The 6,999-nt window shown below is 47.2% G+C and overlaps 1 long non-coding RNA gene across 1 annotated transcript; it reads left to right on the top strand.

The window, feature by feature from the left end:
- The first annotated feature begins 1,047 nt into the window (after window positions 1-1,047).
- LOC110131515 (uncharacterized) lies at window positions 1,048-6,702 on the top strand. The gene is made up of 2 exons (XR_002312206.1): window positions 1,048-1,374; window positions 6,382-6,702. It is a non-coding gene; the product is annotated as an uncharacterized lncRNA (long non-coding RNA).
- Window positions 6,703-6,999: the final 297 nt, after the last annotated feature.

Genomic DNA, 6,999 nt, shown 5'->3' with positions numbered 1-6,999 from the left:
GTAAAGCACCGAGACGTCCTGCCTCATGGGTTAACCTCAGCAACACGGGGCCGAGTGAAGAAATGAGCCCCCAAAACCACAGTGTGCGAATCGTTCACGAGACTGTCCTGAACAGGGAGGTTTACAGACTCAGAGATCAACAGAGTAAGAGTGTTGTTTAGGCAGTGTGGGGATTCCTTAAAAAGCTGGAAATAGAGCTGCCATATGACCCAGCAATCCCACTCCTGGGCATACACACCGAGGAAACCAGATCTGAAAGAGACACGTGCACCCCAATGTCATCGCAGCACTGTTTATAATAGCCAGGACATGGAAGCAACCTAGATGCCCATCAGCAGACGAATGGATGAGGAAGCTGTGGTACATATACACCATGGAATATTACTCAGCCATTAAAAAGAATTCATTCGAATCAGTTCTAATGAGATGGATGAAACTGGAGCCCATTATACAGAGTGAAGTAAATCAGAAAGAAAAACTCCAATACAGTATATTAATGCATATGTATGGAATTTAGAAAGATGGTAATGATGACCCTATATGCGAGACAGCAAAAGAGATACAGATATAAAGAACAGACTTTTGGACTCTGTGGGAGAGAAGGCGAGGGTGGGATGATTTGAGAGAATAGCATTGAAACATGTATATTACCATATGTGAAACAGATCGCCAGTCCAGGTTCGATGCCTGAGACAGGGTGCTCGGGGCTGGTGCGCTGGGACGACCCTGAGGGATGGGGTGGGAGGGAGGTGGGAGCGGGGTTCAGAATGGGGGACACATGTGCACCCGTGGCGGATTCATGTGAATGTATGGCAAAAGCCACCACAGTGTTGTAAAGTAATTAGTCTCCAATTAAAATAAATAGATCAATTTTTAAAAGAAGAAAACAAAGCAAATCAAAAAGGGGCTGGAGGGGAGACGTGACAGTCAGCTAAAGGCGTGCCACTGACAGGTGTGGGGCTCCTTTCTGGGGTGAGAACATTGTTCTAACTGTGTTAGAATGTTAACTGTTCTAACTGTGTTAGAACTGTGTTAGAATGTTAGTCTAACATTGTTCTGACTGTGTGTCTGTGGATACATTAAAAGCGTTGAAGTCACACACTGAAATGAGATGAATTACATGGTGTGTGAATTAGAGCTCAGAAACGCTGTTTAGAGACAAAAAAAGGAAGACTGAGGCTTGAGGCGGTGCGTGTCACTCCTGCCAGAAGCGTGACTGTGGAAGGCTGAGGGCAGTGTCTTAAGAGAGGAAGTCAAACCCAAAGTTGTTCTGGTAGAAGAGGCTTGAGAACGTGTCAGACCGGGAAGGAAGGAGCCGGGAAACGACGCCACAGAGAGGGGTGACATCGGAAGCCTCAGAGCAGACGGAAAGTGGTGAGTCTGGGGAGGAAAAGTCCCTTCTTTCCTGGATCCGCTGCCAAGTGGCCGGGGCTTGTGGGACGGCCGGGACATGGGCGAGCTGACCCGCAGGGGTGAGGCCCGGCCCCCCGCCCGCCGGGGCCGCAGGAGGCCCCGGCCCTCCACACGGGGACCTCAGACGGGGCAGGGAGGTCCTGGGCATGTAGAGTGTGAGGGCGAGGCAAGGCCTCGAGAGGACGAGCGGAGCGGGTGATCAGCGGGAGGCCGGTGGTTGCCTTTCGTGCAAACCCTGTCGGCTCCTCCAGGCAGGAGGGTGTGTGCATCTCCTGTTCTCACCAGAACATCGGTCCCCAGATCCCCACACAGCATCGGTGCTGCCCACGGACGTGTGGAAACGTGACCCGGGGCGTGTCATGGCAGCGCTCAAGTCCACACCTGATGAGGCTGCTTTCCAGAGAGCCGAACAATTAACCACCCAGGAAACACCTACACACTCACTGCCTGGAGTGTAAACAGCCACGGGGCTCAGCCACGCATGCCAAGGGTCTCTGGAGTCCTGGGCAGCCGTGTTGTCCACCTGGGCGGGAGGAGAGGAGGAGCACAAGGTATCCACCGAGGACTGTCTCCGCCAGACTGCAGACACAAGGCATGAGCAATGCTGCGGTTGTTAAACACCCTCCTCCACAAACCAGGCGATTGCCGGCATCAGCATCTGGCCCCGGGTGCTCTCATTAAAATGAAGCTGTCACACAGCACATCTAATTAGATTTCACCTGCCAGCCACACCCAGCTCCGAGCTGTCTTCACGAGCTTGAGTTACCTGCAGAAGTTTGCCTAGGGCTTTCTGGCAGTCACTACTGAATCATGATTCTTTGGTGTTCGAACATGTTTTGTGTGTTTAAAAAACATCAAAATACTGAGTTAAGCAGAGTTACTAGGGTGACTGGAGCTGGGTTAGGGCCCGATAAGCTCTCACAGACAGAGGGAGACTGAGCAGCGTGGGGAAGCTGGAAACTCCTGCCTGCACGCCGGGAAAGCATACCCAGCGGCCTGCACACAGGGCAGAGCCGGGGCCAGCGGGAAGGTGCCCACGGGCTCTCCACGTGGGTCACACGGCTCGGCCCGCACGCTGCAGGAGGGAACAGAGGGTCTGTGGTCTGTGCAAGATACCGCGGGCTTCTAAAAAACCCTTTATCTCAGCTTTTCTGTGTGTTTAAAGAAAATAGACTTTGTTTTCTAAGCCGTTTTATGTTTCAAAGCAAAGAGAAGCAAAAAACACAGCGAACTGCTGGCATAAACCTCCCTCGGCAGGTTCCCCATTATCAGGGTCCCTCCCCAGAACCTGGACTGACAGGTCATGGCCCAGAGCCCACAGTTCAGGCCACAGTCTCTTTTTAAAAGTTCTTTATTGCAGTTTTTTCCCTGTTGCTGAGCATGATATCCAAGACATAGGATAAACAAAAATACTCATTCACAGGGAAGTAATTATACTTCATCTTCAGAAAATACTTTTAAAATAACTTTATTATGTGAAGGAAACCCGGGTGAAAATCCCAGTGGGAAAGATCTAAATTATGCAGGGTTTTGCCACAGCTCTGAGTCAGTATTCAGGCGTCCTTCTAGAAAACATTCATGGGACTGAGGTCTCAGTCTGAAAAGAGTGAGGTTTTCACCAGCTATCCAAGGATCTAGAAGTCCCCCCATTTCACATCACTTCCCTCCCTGACTTTAAGCATCTGAAATTTTCTAAGAGTCAGGACTCAGTGTGAAGTTTTGGTCAAAGGCGTCAGACCCTCCACCAGAACCTCAGGCCCGCCCCCACCGCCTGCACACAGCCAGCGTTCCCCCAGCCCCCAGATGACGGCTGTGCCCCAGACCCCTCACACGGAGACCCCGGCTCACTGGGCCTGGTCGAGGTTATACCCCAGTGGGGGACGGTCCGGGCAGAGACAACGGCTGACACAGACAGGGTGCATTTCATGCATTGGAGGAGGAAATGGCAACCCACTCCAGTGTTCTTGCCTGGAGAATCCCAGGGGTGGCGGAGCCTGGTGGGCTGCTGTCTTTGGGGTTGCACAGAGTCAGACACAACTGAAGCGACTTAGCAGCAGCAGCAGCAGCACCATATGTATTATTGCATTTTCAGTTTCCAAATTCTTCACTTCCATCTGTGTCACTTAGAAATGAGAAAACAAGCTTTCTTCCTGTCCTTACATTAAACTGTTCAGATTTAGCCAGAGTCACGTTCGCTCCTTGGACACTATGTGACCGCTTGCAAATTACTTTATACCTCTCACTCATTTATTTATGATTTACTTGATTATTTTGTCCACAGGCTTCTAACTGAGAAAAAAAAAAAAAACAACAAGTATTCAGTCACCTTTAGGAGTTTTCACTGTATGAGGTTATCCTAGAATGTATTACAAATTTCCTAATGGAAATCACATCTTCTTATTAAAAGGTTGAAGATAATTCCCAGTAAGTTTGTCATATGACTTTGAACTAGGAAGTGAAGTGAAAGTCGTCAGTCATGTTCAACTCTTTGCAAACCCATGGACTATACAGTCCATGGAATTCTCCAGGCCAGAATACTGGAGTGGGTAGCCATTCCCTTCTCCAGGGGATCTTCCCAACCCAGGGATCGAACCCAGGTCTCCCACACTGCAGGTGGATTCTTTACCAGCTGAGCCACCAGGGAAGCCCAAGAATACTGGAGTGGGTAGCCTATCCCTTCTCCAGCCCGGATCTTCCTGACCCAGGAATCGAACTGGGGTCTCCTGCATTGCAGGCAGATTCTTTACCAGCTGAGCTACCAGGGAAGCACTTGAATTACAAAAGAAGAAATAAATATTCTTTCTTTTATGATCTTCATCTTCTTGAACTAGGAAAGAAGATCATGAAAGAAAGAATATTTATTTTAATCTGTTTTGGAATATGATATATATATATAGAAAAAAATCTAAATGCATGAACACCTGTGGACTTGATGGGGATAGGGGTCCTTTTGCCCACACCCACCCCTTCCTCAGATTCCTGGCCATTGCCCTGCTTTCCCAGGCCATGTGGGAAGCCCAGTCTCCCCTCAGAGACAGGACCATCAGTGGTTTGGTCCAGTCAGTGTCCTGACCGCAGGCCTTGGTTCGGGGGTGCACACATGACTCAGGACTGTGTTCTGAGTTTCCTGGGAAGAAGAGTGTGGGCCAAAATTCTGTCCCCTTCTATTTCCTACACATAGGAGCTTGCCTCTCTCAAGCCAGCAGCCACTGCCACCCCTGGTGGTGCGCCCGAGGGGTTCAGGGTGGAGAAAATAGGACGCTGGCCGTCGATGGCTAAGGTGCACGTGCAAGGAAGACTGGAAAAGGTCAGTCTTCATTCTAGTCCCAAAGAAAGGCAATGCCAAAGAATATTCAAACTGCTGCACAACTGCATTCATTTCACACACTAGCAAAGTAATGTTCAAAATTCTCCAAGCCAGGTTTCAATAGTACGTGAACTGTGAACTTCCAGATATTCAAGCTGGATTTAGAAAAGGCAGAGGAACCAGAGATCAAATTGCCAATATCTGTTGGATCATCGAAAAAGTAAGAGAGTTCCAAAAAAAATCTACTTCTACTTTATTGATTACGCCAAAGCCTTTGACTGTGTAGATCACAACAAAGTGTGGAAAATTCTTAAAGAGATGGGAATACCAGACCACCTGACCTGCCTCCTGAGAAATCTGTATGCAGGTCAAGAAGCAACAACAGTTAGAACCGGACATGAAACAACAGACTGGTTCCAAATTGGGAAAGGAGTATGTCAAGGCTGTATATTGTCACCCTGCTTATTTAACTTCTATGCAGAGTACATCATGTGAAATGCCAGGCTGGATGAAGCACAAGCTGGAATCAAGATTGCTGGGAGAAATATCAATAACCTCAGATATGCAGATGATACCACCCTTATGGCAGAAAGTGAAGAAGAACTAAAGAGCCTCTTGATGAAGGTGAAAGAGGAGAGTGGAAAAGCTGGCTTAAAACTCAACATTCAAAAAGCAAAGATCATGGCATCTGGTCCCATCACTTCATGGCAAATAGATGGGGAAACAATGGAAACAGTGACAGACTTTTTGGGCTCCAAAATCACTGCAGATGGTGACTGCAGCCATGAAATTAAAAGATGCTTGCTCCTTGGAAGAAAAGCTATGACCAACCTAGACAGCATATTAAAAAGCAGAGACATTACTTTGCCAACAAAGGTCCATCTCTAGTCAAAGCTATGGTTTTTCCAGTAGTCATGTGTGGATGTGAGAGTTGGACCATAAAGAAAGCTGAGTGCCAAAGAATTGATGCTTTTGAACTGTGGTGTTGGAGAAGACTCTTGAGAGTCCCTTGGACTGCAAGGAGATCCAACCAGTCCATCCTAAAGGAGGTCAGTCCTGAATATTCATTGGAAGGACTGATGCTGAAGCTGAAACTCCAATACTTTGGCCACCTGATGTGAAGAGCTGACTCACTGGAAAAGACCCTGATGCTGAGAAAGATTGAGGGCAGGAGGAGAAGGGGATGACAGAAGATGAGATGGTTGAATGGCATCACCATATCAATGGACATGAGTTTGAGCAAGCTTTGGGAATTGGTGATGGACAGGGAAGGCTGGCGTGCTGCAGTCCATGGGGTTGCAAAGAATCGGACACAACTGAGCGACTGAAGTGACTGACTGAACTGTAAGGAATGGTTTTAATGAGCCCAGACTCCTGAATATTCCCATACATAGAAAAGCACTAAAATCATTAATTTGAGATGTCTTTTTTGTGATTAGCAGTTATATTTTGATGTCCTACTGCATGTTTTTATCAGCAAAAACTCCTCTATTCTAGCTCCTCCCTTGCGTCTTTGGAATAGTCCCTCAGAGCAGTCTGAGAAGTTGTGTGCCAGGCTATGGTCCTCAGTGAGGTCAGGAAGCAAAACACCATTCTCATCTTTCAGGTTGGGTTGTTGTTGTTGTTGTTTTCAGTCTTCAAGATTTTGTATTTTCTACTAGATTTGAGCCTGGAAGCCTGGAGCCCAAGAAGCTTCTGCAGCCATCTAGTGACCATGAGGTCCAGCACACCCGCCTGGATGGAGCTGACTGAAAGAGCAGGGAGAAACTGGATCCCGAATCCTGATCCTGTCAGTTGAGCTGCTGAAGAACTGTCTCTAGATTTTTCAGAGTAATTTTTTATCTATTGTTAAAGATACTGAAATTGACTTTTTGTTATTAAAACAGAAATAGATCTGTTATTTAACAAACAAAGCATCAAAGCTGATAAAACCCCAATATGCTAAAAAAAAAAATGAGTATCTTTAGAAGATTTTCATATACTATGTTTTTTGTTTTCATTTTCAGTCATCTCTAAGTATTTTCTAATTTCCCTTTGACGTTTTTCTTTGATGCATTGATTGAGTATATTAATTTCCACACATCTGTGATGTCCCCAGTTTCCCTTCTATTATTAGTTGCTAACTTCACCTCACCATGACTGTAGCAGATACTTCATGCGTTGTCTGTCTTTAAAATCTGTGGAGGCTTACTTCGCAGCCTGACTGAGGTCTAATCTGGACCCTGCCATGCACACTTGGGGAGCACATTCGTCTGCTGTTGGTGGGGGTCCTGGCGTCT

Source organism: Odocoileus virginianus, unplaced genomic scaffold (genome assembly GCF_023699985.2).
Source record: "Odocoileus virginianus isolate 20LAN1187 ecotype Illinois unplaced genomic scaffold, Ovbor_1.2 Unplaced_Contig_19, whole genome shotgun sequence".
Classification (NCBI taxonomy): domain Eukaryota; kingdom Metazoa; phylum Chordata; class Mammalia; order Artiodactyla; family Cervidae; genus Odocoileus; species Odocoileus virginianus.
The sequence above is the reverse complement of the archived record's forward strand: the minus strand, read 5'-3'. Positions and strand labels throughout refer to the sequence as shown.